The sequence below is a fragment of the Mirounga angustirostris genome, unplaced genomic scaffold (genome assembly GCF_029215605.1).
Source record: "Mirounga angustirostris isolate CCGP_5_RB_7025 unplaced genomic scaffold, mMirAng1.0.hap1 SCAF_6, whole genome shotgun sequence".
NCBI lineage: Eukaryota > Metazoa > Chordata > Mammalia > Carnivora > Phocidae > Mirounga > Mirounga angustirostris.
The window spans coordinates 57131570-57143355 of NW_026991714.1; positions in this window are offsets into that span (position 1 = coordinate 57131570).

An 11786-nucleotide genomic window follows, 5' to 3' on the forward strand; every position below is an offset into this window, starting at 1 on the left:
TCCCCTGTATGTAGACTCCCCAGGTTTTGACAGGTCCGGAGGATCGCTCCTTCACAGCCAATGTAGCCTCTCAGCCTCTCGTTCTAAACCAGCCTCTCCCAGGCTTCCCAGGAACCTCCATGTTGCCGCCCCAACCTGGTAATGCCGCTACGGAACGTGATCTCAACCCTGTGAGAACCAGAACGAGACTGCAGCTGCCCAGCCTCGCAGACCATCTGACCACATCACCACAAAGAGCAACAGAGCAGGACAGACCCAGCGTTCACACTCGCAGCTTCAGTCCTGGCTAGCTGTACAACCTTGGGGGAGTCACTTGTTCTCTCCAGGGCTGTACCTTCTTCAGTAGTAAAATTGGAGTGACAACATTGTTGCAAGGATTAAATGGGAGATGTGGGAAAATGCTAAGCACCATGCTTGGTGCTTAGCAAAAGCTATGAAATAGCTTGCTTCAGTATAATTAGCTCTTTCCATTCGACCTTGTCTAACCTTGGAGCTGTTGCTATGACTTTGCCACCTTCCCATCCTGATACCCACCCCCTGCCAGGACTCCCAGGTTCTCTTAGAAGGTCACCTTGACAAATTCCCTACCCTCTGTGCCACCTTTCCCCTTGCTTTCCAGTGTGCTTCCTGCTCGGTGACCTCTTCTAACTCAAGTAATGAATAACTTGAGCACAGGATGTCCCTTTGGGCTGTGCTGGGCTGGGCTTTTGTTCTGAGGCCCTTCTGTGAAGGGTGCTGCCCAGCAGGTTGAAAGCTGAAAGCATGCAGTTCCGTGGGGGGGTGGGGGGGAGGGGTCTCTGGCAGGTGGAGTGTGTGGCTGGGCAGGGGGTGGGGGGAGGGAGGTGTGGGCAGAGGGAACTAGGAAAGCTGTTCAGTGCATGCCTACGGAGGCCTGACGTCTCTCTGCAGAAAGAAAGAAGGAGGAAGGAATTCTTCAGCTCCTTTGAAAGACTTGGGGCAAAGAGAACAATTTTTAAATCTCCTTTTCTAGGGAAGAGGAATGGTTCTAGAGTAATGTGGTCAGTTCTGCCCAGTGTGGGTGCTGGGCGTTGGGGTGGGTAGATGGGACGCGGAGAGAAGCATGGTAGCAGAGAGTAGAGGAGGTTAGGGACCTCTGTCCAAGTGAGGATGACAGGTTCTAACTCGGGAAACAACCAGAGGCGGTTGTGATTGAAGCAGAACCTCCCCTGGAGCTGAGACAGGGGCCCAAGGGTGAATGCAGGACAGGGCAGTCCTGTTTGTAGCGAGACCGCCAGGTAGAAGCAGGACAAATCAGCCCCTGGCAGTCAGCTACTTCTGCTCAAGATCAGAGAGGCTAAAATGGAGCTTCACCTGCCTGCAACCCAGGGGGTGCAGTTTGGCAGGCTGCATGAGGGAGATCCAGATCTGAGAAACAGACCCCTTCCCAAGCGGTTGGCTCGCAGAACCCTGGGGCCAAACCCAATGCAGTCCGCTCTGCAGAGGCCTCGGAAGACCAAGCACCAATCCGCACGCTGCCACACGTGCTCACACACCGTGGGGTTCTGTTCGGCCAGCCCTAGAGTATTTTAAGTACGGAGTGGAGGGGGCTGAGGGTATGTGTTGCAGGGTGACTCATCTTGGCAGCAGAAAGTGTGCAGTGTTGAGGAAAATGGCTCAATGGCAGGCTGTGTGTGCAGCGGAAAGCAGCCGGAATGCACCGCTCTGCGAGAGAGGGCAGGGGGGCTGGGGGAGAGGAGGTTGGGGGGTGGGGGGGATGCTGCCCGACCCTCACGGTGGACCCCTCACGGTGGCGGGATGCGGGTGAGGCCAGGGGAGCACCGCCCCGGGCCTGGGCTGAGCGCCCTAACCCTCCGTCAGGGAAGCCTGAGTGCCCCACAGGGTGTCCTTCTGTGCTTCCCAGTGTCCCCCTGGCTGTTTGCTAAAAACAAATCATTCTCTGGAAGGGTTCTGGTTTCTTAAGAAAACCAGAGACCCTCAATGGGGACACGTAGAAGAATCCCTCTTTTTCACTTAATGTCATTGTCACTTTCCTGTTTCACTGGGTCTGGAATAAAATTCTTGTCCTGGGTGAGGGCACAGTAGGACAATACGGAAAAAGGATTTTTTTGTTTTGTTTTGTTTTTTTAAGCAAGACCTCCTTGGTAAGATGGACTATACCTACCAGGAGTGGCAGTGACAGGTAGTCTGTTTGTCACCTGGGCCGCCAGGCCCTGCTTGGCAGATTTCCAGAAATTGCTGTCTGTTACACCATTCCTAACTTGTAAGTCAGGAATCTGATGAGTCCAGAAAGCATCCACAGCTCGGTGAGACATGCTGGGATTTCTCTCCACTATCCCTGTCCTTTACCAAGTTGTTACAAGGTGTATGGAGGTGACCACAGGAGAGAGAAGTGGACTCCCAGAGAGGGATTTTTGTTTTGATTGTCCTAGCAAGACCACAGAAGTGCATGGTTTCTGTGAGCATATTCACAACCTGGGGGGTGGTAGGCGTGAAGGCCAACAGGGTCACAAAGTCTTGTCAGAACTTTCAGAACCAGCCTTTGTACTTCCCCAGGAGGGGGTAAGAGGTTGAATTTGCTGTACCAACCAGCGATTGCTCTAGGCTTTAGAAAATAAAATTTCTTTCCAGAATTTTCCATCTGCTTTACAGGTGACAATTGGACACTCCTCTGAGAGGCTAAGCTCAATGAGGGGAGCTCCCATTACATCATTCTCCTGTCAGAGAGGTCTTGGGACAGATGTAGATGAGATGAGAATCTGGGGCATTTTATGATCCCTGTCTTGCTGGACAACTTGAAGTCTTCCAGAGATGAAAAGGAGTATCTGTTTTACAGTCTGCTTCATTTCCAACTTCTTTCTGCAGCCTTAGTCAAGGGCCTGAGATACAGGTCGTCATTGTGGATAAACTCATCGTGTACAGTGCTGCCAGTAATGTCAGAGGTCCTCCAGTATAAACTCCCATCTCCTAGGACAAGGTCGACTAGCCTCTAGTTGAATATCCACACGGGCCGTGTAACCCCTACCTTGCAGCAGAACATTCCATTGTAGGGAAACCATGAGCTAAAATTGAGCTCCTCGTAACATCTGTACAATCCTGGTTCTCACCTGGGGAGAACACAGCACAGATCTGGTGCATCATCAGTGTGTCCACTCTACAAACATTGCAAACATCTCTGCTGTCTCCTTAATTTTTACCCTTCAAAGCATTAAAAAAAAACCCAGTTTCTTCAGTCCCTGTATGAGATTTTTTTTCCTAACCCCCTCACTGCACTAGCTCCTTTCTTCTGTAGACATTTTTCCATTTGCTGATGTCCTTTTTTTAAAGCAAGTGCCCTAGTTCTCAGGAGTGCAGAGTCCAGTGGAGATAATTGGTGTGTGTGATCCAGACACTATCATTTTTATCAATTACGGTCCTCCTAACACTATGCCTTCATGGTTTTCTTGAACCAAGGGCTCTTGAACCCTGAAGCCAGATAAATGTTTTAGAAAAAGCTCTGCATTTGCAAAAACCAGAGACACCTCCCACCCCCTAAAGTCTACTTCAAGGAAAAGAGATACACATAAAACAACCAGGGAAGGAGGACACCAGTCCCTGGGCTCCAGGGCAATGTGCTGTGGACACTGGCCTTGAAGGGACTGGTGCTGGGTTTGGTGCTGGGCTCCTGGGTCTGGAGATCTTTCTTCTAGCATTTGCCCATTGCAGCGACTCACTCAATAGTGCTCCGCCTGCCACTTCTTCCTTCTCACCACCCCTAGCTTTCTCAGCTGCCCTAATGCCCAACTTTGGCCTACATGCAGGTCAACCAGCTGAGGCATTTGTGGTCCTTCATTTCTCATGGTTTCAGCCCCCATCCCATCACCCATGGGCAATGGCTTACTTCGCTTTTCATCTTGATCCAGGCTGAGAGAGTCAGGTTAGCACAGATCCTATTTTCACAGGTCACGGGTTGTTGAGAAGCCTCAGCATTGACCGTCTTGGCCCAGGTTCCTCCCTCCAGTGTGGCTGGGATACGGAGGAGGGAACCATGCCAATTAAAATGGCTGTCAAGCTGTTGGCTGGCAAGAGACAGACACTCACCCAGACAGGCAGGCAAACAAACACATAGGACAAAGAACCTTATACACCCTACAAAATTTGCCAGCTTTTCTTCTTTCTGAGGCACTGTACCTTTCCACATCATCCTAGAAATAATGCATTTTATTTATTTATTTATTTATTTATTTATTTATTTATTTATTTATTTAGCGCAGAAGCAGGAGGAGTGGCAGAGGGAGAGGGAGAAGCAGGGTCCTCGCTGAGCAGGGAGCCCAATGCGGGGCTCCATCCCAGGACCCTGAGATCATGACCCGAGCTGAAGGCAGACGCTTAACCAACTGAGCCACCCAGGCGTCCCCTAGAAATAGTGCATTGTAATGTGGCTAGTTTGTAGCACTCAAACCAAAGGGAAGAAATGAAAAAAAAAAAAAAAAGGCTGTTTTGCATTTATTTTACCGTGAAGAGTAGCTGGGAGACAGGAAGATGCAAAGAAAGAGAGAAAGGAAGGGAGGGAGGGAGGGAGGGCGGGAGGAAGGAAGTGAGGGAAAGGAGGGAGGAAGGGAGAGAGAGCTTAAGCTGGATCACAACTTAATTTATACTCTTCTCACCACCAAGCAATGAGGGGATTTTATGCTGTCAAGGAGCGATTCCTGTAAGCAACTGGCTGTTTGCAGTATCTGTATCCTAGCTAGCTAACAGCATCTTTCATTCTTTCTTTGCTTTAATGAAGGGATAGCAGTCTTTGCTATCTACAGTCTACATGGCATTGCACCCCACAGGGGGGCCTGGAGAGCAGGCCCCTTCACTGAAATTTATGAAGTGCATCCTGAGGACCAGGTGGCCCCTGTACAGTGACATGGAATGACACTCCACACCACTCCCGTTCTAAAAGTCATTGCTGTGCCACCACCAAGGACCCCAATGAGTGGAATGACAAGGAGACCAGGGCCCCTGAGCTGTGGCTTCCCCAACAGCTCTTGCTTCACTTAAACCTTCTGTCACGATGTTAGGAGCTACACTGATGCATAATAGCTGCATTTCTCAAACTCTCTAAGACAGATGCTATGCCAAGTATCGAATATGGATTACCTTTTGTTTGTTTTCCATTTATATTACCTTTTTAACCCTTAATGAGGCAGGTCCTTGTAATGGTTAATTTTATGTGTCAGTTTGACTGGGTTCTGGAAGAATCTGTGAGGGAGGTCTCTGGAAGAGATCAGCATTGGAGTCAGTAGCCTGAGTCAGGAGAGGAGCTCTCGGCCATGGGCGTGGGCATCAGCCAGTCCACTGAGGGACAATCCACTGAATAGACCAAAAAGGCAGGCGAGGGGCAAATTCTCTCCTCTCTCTCTCTCTCTCTCTCTCTGCGTGAGCTGAGACATCCATCTTCTGCCCTCGGCCACTGGCACTCCTCGTTCTTGGGCTTTTAGACTAGACCATGACGTACACCATCAGCCTCCTAACTCTCAGGCCTTGGACCAAATGATACTCCTGGCTTTCCTGGGTCTCCAGCTTGCTGCTGGCAGATCATGGGACTTCTTGGTCTCCATAATAGTGTGATAATTTCTATAATAAATCTCCTCATCTGTATCTATATATCTATCTATCTTGCTATGTGTCTAATCCCGTTGGTTCTGTTTCTCTGAAGAACTCTGACTAATACAGTTCTTGTATTATTGTCTTCATTGTACAAGTGAAGAAACTATGTATCATGTAGATTAAATCCCTAAGGATAGCAAGAAGGAAGGCCAGGCAGCCTGGCTCCAGGGTCCATGCTCAGAACCACGAGACCTAACTGACTCTTTAGAAGGAAGATGTATACACATGGAAAGTGCTAGCAGAGCTCCTGGCATCTAGTGGGTGCAATTATGTAAGGCTCTTGGTTTTCTATGTTAAAAGCTCCCTGAGATAAATGCAAGTCTTCATTGGGTCACAATTTAAAGAAGCCAGTCTTGGATTCATGTACTTATCCATCAATCATTCATTGACTGCCTACTGTGTGTATAGCATGGCCTTAGGAACTGAGGCAATTACAAAAGAGAAGATACGGTCCTTTGACAACAGACAATTGGTAAGGCAAGAGCCACAGCAATGAGTGAACAACAATGCAAGCTGGTAAATGATTATGTTTCACAATAGGTACCTCAAGCAAGAGATGCAGTGAGAATTTAGTGAGGAGAGATAGCCCTTCTGGAGGGGGCAGGCCCCGAACAGGATTTCGATAGCACCACGGGAAGGAACAGAGTGGAAGGAACCTTTGTTTGCTCATTCGCTGAACACTCAGGGACCTAACTGCATACCAGGTCACTTTGCTGGTCACCCGAGAGCCCATGTGGCCAAGCAGCTTATTCTCTCCTGTGGGGACAGCCTGATATTTGCCAAGGGTGTTAGGAGAGAGCTTGGAGCAGGACCTAACCCCCTGTGGAGAGTGGGGAAGGCTTCCTGCAGGCGGTGACAGCTGAAGGGAAGGAGTTCGCCTGCCTGAGGTGAAAGCAAGGGGAGGGGAGGGCAGGTGGGACAGCTGGTGCAAAGGCAGAGAAAGGTGGGCCCTCATAAGGCAGGGTCGGTTGAGGGAACACCTTTGATTGTGGTAAAGACATTTTAATAGAGAAAAGACACAACTGAAAGGTACAGGGTCTAACCTGCTCTTTCCGAAGGAGGAACTCGACTAAAGCAGATCAGAGTTCCTCAGACAGCTCTGACATCATCCCCCGCACCCCCATGTTCATCCCGGGCAGATAAAACCAGATCTGCAGCCAGCCGCTTCCCCACCACTGGCTCCCTAGGATGCCCAGACTCGAAGCTGCTGTGTGTTGGTTTGCAAGCTCCTTGGGATCCTCCCAGGTGTAATCTGAGACTGTCCCTCGTAAGCTTGTAGGAGCGGGAAGAAAAAGGCGGCCACTCCAGCTTGGTAGGTGGCAGTTTTAAAAAAGCAAAGGAGCTTGTAGATGAGGCTTGTCTTTGGCAGCAGCAAGGTCGGGGGATCCCCATACCCACCTGCCACATCTTAGAAGTTTCTACAGAGGCCTTCACTTAGAGTTCAGTCACACATACTGTGCAGGTGTTCTCAACAGCACATCACTGTCTCAAGGCTGTGTCTTCGGGGCAGCCTCTGGGAATGGGAAAGGCAACTGGAACCCACATTCCAAGGACGGGAGGGGGTAAGGAGCCCTTGAGAGCCCTGCCGAGGGTCAGGACGCAGCTCACAGCGGTCACATCTGCTCAGTGATCTCCAACACGGCAGCAAAAAGACAAGCCAAACCTAACTGCAAGGTACCATTGCCTTAAAAAAGAGAACCCTTCTTCCCTTTACCTCTCCCAGGGCTTCTGCATAACGTTTGCCTAAGAGAATGTGGCCAGATTCACAAAGTGGCCTGTCTTTTACCTACAGGGCAAATTTTCAAATGAAAGCAGATTTCGACTGAAGAAAGCCAGGTAGCAGTCTCATCAGATATTTGCCACCTACTGAGACTCTCATTTTTTTTTTTTAGCTTTCATAGGCATCTGGACGGGCCATTCATGGAAGGGATTATTCTCCCCATCAGAACACAGAGCAGAGGGAGGATGTCCCTTTCTCTGCCAAGGCTGGAGGGGAAGGTGTTTCTGTCCCCTGTCCAATTGGAAACTGAGCACTTTCCAGCCACACACACCCCAATCTTTTACAAATTGTTCTAGAACTCCCTCAGCACTATAAGTTAACTGCAAGTTGATTATATTTTTGGAATTTGCTCAGGAACCTAGCCTTCATGTGTTCGGCCCATGGAGAAATGTGTTGCCAAGTTCCAAACAAGCACTGTGGACTTTCAAAACACAACCTGTTTGTAAGATGAAAACTTCCCATCCTAGTAACAATTTCCTCTGATGGGCAGAGTGGGCACAGGGGTCGAGTGAAGCCGAGCGAGCCTGGTCTTAGAAACTACCAGGTTTGTAGGAGAGCCTGGAGGCTGTTTTCCAGATGAAGAAGGAGAAGCCCAGCGAGGGAAACTGGCTGGCCAACTTGTGGCAGGGCTGGCTTCAGACCGAGGCCTCGGGCCCCCAGCCATGTTCCCATGAACCCATGTTCATCTCCCATCTTGTGACCAAAGAAGCAGCCACACATGAAGATGGAGAATATTGTTGCCTACATTTGAGGGACCCCAAGAAGAATTTGTGATCCTCCACTGAAAAAGAAAAAAAGGAAAGAAAGAAAAATCCCCATGATGGTTTTATCAGTTAAACTTGGCTTTGGCTATAACAGAAACCCAAAATTAACAATGGCTCCAACACCTTAGGATTTATTTCCCTCTTACTTACGAGTCTGGAGGAAGGGGGCCCAAGACTGGAACAATGGCCTTATCCCATTCGTCCTCAGGCCCCCTCCAGCTCACCTTTTTGCCATCCCTCCCATGTGGCCCTTGCTCCCATGGCCCAAGGTAATGCATAGGACATCAGTCACCCCAGCCAGGCTGGAAAAAAATAAAAAGAGGAAAGGCCTGAATGACAACTGTCCCTTATAGAAACATCTGTCCTAGAAACTGTCTGGTCTCATCCCACTGGTCAGAACTTGGCCTGAAGGCAACACTTGGCTACATGGGAAGCTGAGAAATCTAGCCTTCATTTTGGGTACCATGTGCCCAGCTAAAAGTTAGAGGTCCGTCCCTGTCTGCCGTAACGATGCAGGGAAATTCGACACATATTGATTTGTTCTTTTGAGTTACAATTGTCCAGGCCTTTTTCAAAACACAAATCCTGAGAGGGTTCCCCTTATCTGACATTTGATCGTCCAATGAGAGCATCAGATTTCTTTCTTTTGTGGTAAGAAAGACAAGTCATTGTAAAAGTAAACCATTAGAAAAGCCCGGGCCACTAGGGTCAGAGAAGGTGGCTCTGGAAGGAGCAAGGGAGCAGAGCTGGAAGAGGTCTCGAAAAGAGTGTGCAAAAAATAGAGGCATCCAGCATCACAGCCACCATCTGTGGCTCTGCCCTGTTGGCAAGGGCTGGTCCTGCTGATATTCTGCCCACCACCTTTCTCTACTTCCTGTGGAGTCAATCTCTGCCAGCCTCTCTGGGGGCTTGTGGGATTTAGACAGCTGTTGCCTTATCTTAGCATGGATTCTGGTGGCACTGGGCGGGTGATTTACCCAGACCTGCATGGCAGCTGCCCTGCCAGTTTTAACTGACGATGGATCTTAGAGCAGCTCATGTTTAGTCGTAAATAAGAGCTCTTTTTTTGCAAATCAATAATTCTTCAATTTTGTCAGACTTCCAGAAGGAGGAAACATTAGAGTGTGGAGGTTTGATTGGGGTTGGCCAACACTGGACTACATACTGAGTCCACTGGGTAGCTTCTGGCAGTTCCTCAGACTCTCCAAGCCCCCCCACTGTAGCCACAAGGCCTTTACACATGCTATTTCCTCTGTGTCTGGAATGTTCATCTCTCCCCTCTTGTCCGGATAACCTACCGAGCCTTCAGAAGAAGACTTCCCTGTAGTCTGGGACTAGGAAAAATGTCTCAGCCACAGGTTTTCATGGCCCTGTGTATCTCTTCTTTGTGCCTCTTTCCACAGTTGTGGCTTTACACTGATTTGTGCGATTCTTTATTCAGATTATACTTTCATGAGAACACGCTTTGTCTGCCACGATATCCCCTGTACCTAGCACAGTGAGAGGTGCATAGTACACACTCAATAAATTTAGCTGAGTTGTGAAATGCCCCCGCAGCACATTTGTCTCTAACCCTGTTTCACAATATGTTGACCATGAACCCTCTGCATCAGATTTATCTGGTGAGGCCGTGGTGACATGATCTGCATGTGAACAAGCTTCCTCTGTAATTGCTAAGCACCGTAATGTTTGAGAAGCCCCACTGTAGGGTGTGTGAGAAGTTTGGGGAGACAGCAGGGCATGGGTGTCATTAAGACCTGCATGCTGGCCACAAGAATGCGCCTCTGGGGTAAGGCTGTTGTATTCAAGAACTATCTCCTATCTCCGTATGCTCAAATTTGGAGAAGAAACCTATAAGACAAATTTTGGCTCTTTGACAGCCCAGAAAATTTGTGGAGACAGCTGTTCATTGAGCTTCCACAGTCAAGGTTATGTGGAAATAAAACAATGTGTGTTCACAATAGCACCTTTGCACAGAGGACTTTATAAAAATTGCATAAAGACCTGATTGTTGGTGGTGATTTGTTATGTTCCTCCCTCCCGGTGGCCCTCCATACCCAGGTGGAGTGGTGACTTGACTTTCTGAGTCAGGAACTGAGTCCTCTGTGCAAACTGGGTCTGATTTCAAGCCCCCCAAACATAATACATCATGTAGTCACCTATATTCACCTATTAGAGATCTCCAAACCTGCAAGCTGATACACTTAAATCCTTGTCTTCTTTAAAAAAAAAAAAAAACCTGGATTCTAATACTGTGCCCTGAAGTTGACCATACACCTGGTCGGTCCTCCACACTCAGTGTGGTTTAAGCATATACAGTTCCACCGATGACAGGAAAGCCTTTCAAGCAAGAGTTCTACTAAGTGTTTTTGTTGCTCTTTCTTACCCATTCAGCTGCTCTTTTTGCCTCACAGATTTCCTCTTCCTTTTTTAAGATTCTCTTCTCCTCCCTCCCTACTTTAGGGTAGGTTCGTATCTTTTTTGAAGATCATAGATTCTTTACCTTCCAAGAATTTTTTTCTTTCTTCCATTGCCCCAGGACCCATGTCCTTTTTTTTAGTATTTCCCCAAGATCTTGGATGACCGCTGTCATTTCTCTTAAAAAAATAAATCATTCTATGGTCTCACCAAATATCTAACTCCCATATATATATATATATATATATATATTTATTTATTTACTTACTTACTTAATATAATATATATACAATATATATATATATTTTAGATTTAAAAAAAATTTTTAAAGTCATTTCTGCATCCAACGTGGGGCTTGAACTCACAACCCTGAGATCAAGAGTCGCACGCTCGACTGTCTGAGCCAGCCAGACGTCGCCAACTCCTGTATATTAATATCTCCACTAACAAAAAACAAAAACAAATGAACAAATGAAAACCCAGCACAAGCAGATACATGAGTTGAGATTGTAAGTAAAGATAAAAAGTTCAAACCATAAAACAAAAGGCAAAAATTATTGTCCCAAAGAGGACCCCGATGTCGTAGCTGGAGGACAGCTAGGAAGAAGTTGCTATATTTGCTTTACCAGCTCCTGGAGAGCGGGGACCAAGTCTTACCTCGAATTCTCCACAGTTCCCTGCACAGTGTCTGGCTCACAGAGGATTCAAGAAATATTTACAGAAAAAATATGACTGGAGGAGGGAAGGGTCTCCAGTGTTAACCAGGGACCTGCTAGTTTTAATGTGATGTCGGTGGCCAAAGTAAACCCAGAGAAGTGTCCTGCAGCCCAGCAGTACCACACCGGGCCACATGATGCAGACCGTGGGCCACGGTCAAGAGTTAGGAAAACTGTCTCCTCCTGCGGCCCACGGTCCTCCTGTCTCAGCCCTTGGGAACTCTTGAAGGTTCCCAATACCTTCAGGGATCCTTCCAGGTCATGGTAAATGAAAAAGAAATCCTTTGCTGACAAAATGTGGGGTATTTCTGCTAAAAGTCCCTTTGTGTGTTAGCCAAATATATGTCATTGTGGTTATGATGGAAAGTACGTGGGCTGTGGAGACACCCCATCTGGCGCTTCCTTAACTCGGTGAGGCTCCACTTTCTCATCTTGAAAATGGGAATAATGACACCTATGTTTTACTGTCTTTGTGGGAATTTGAGATAATCA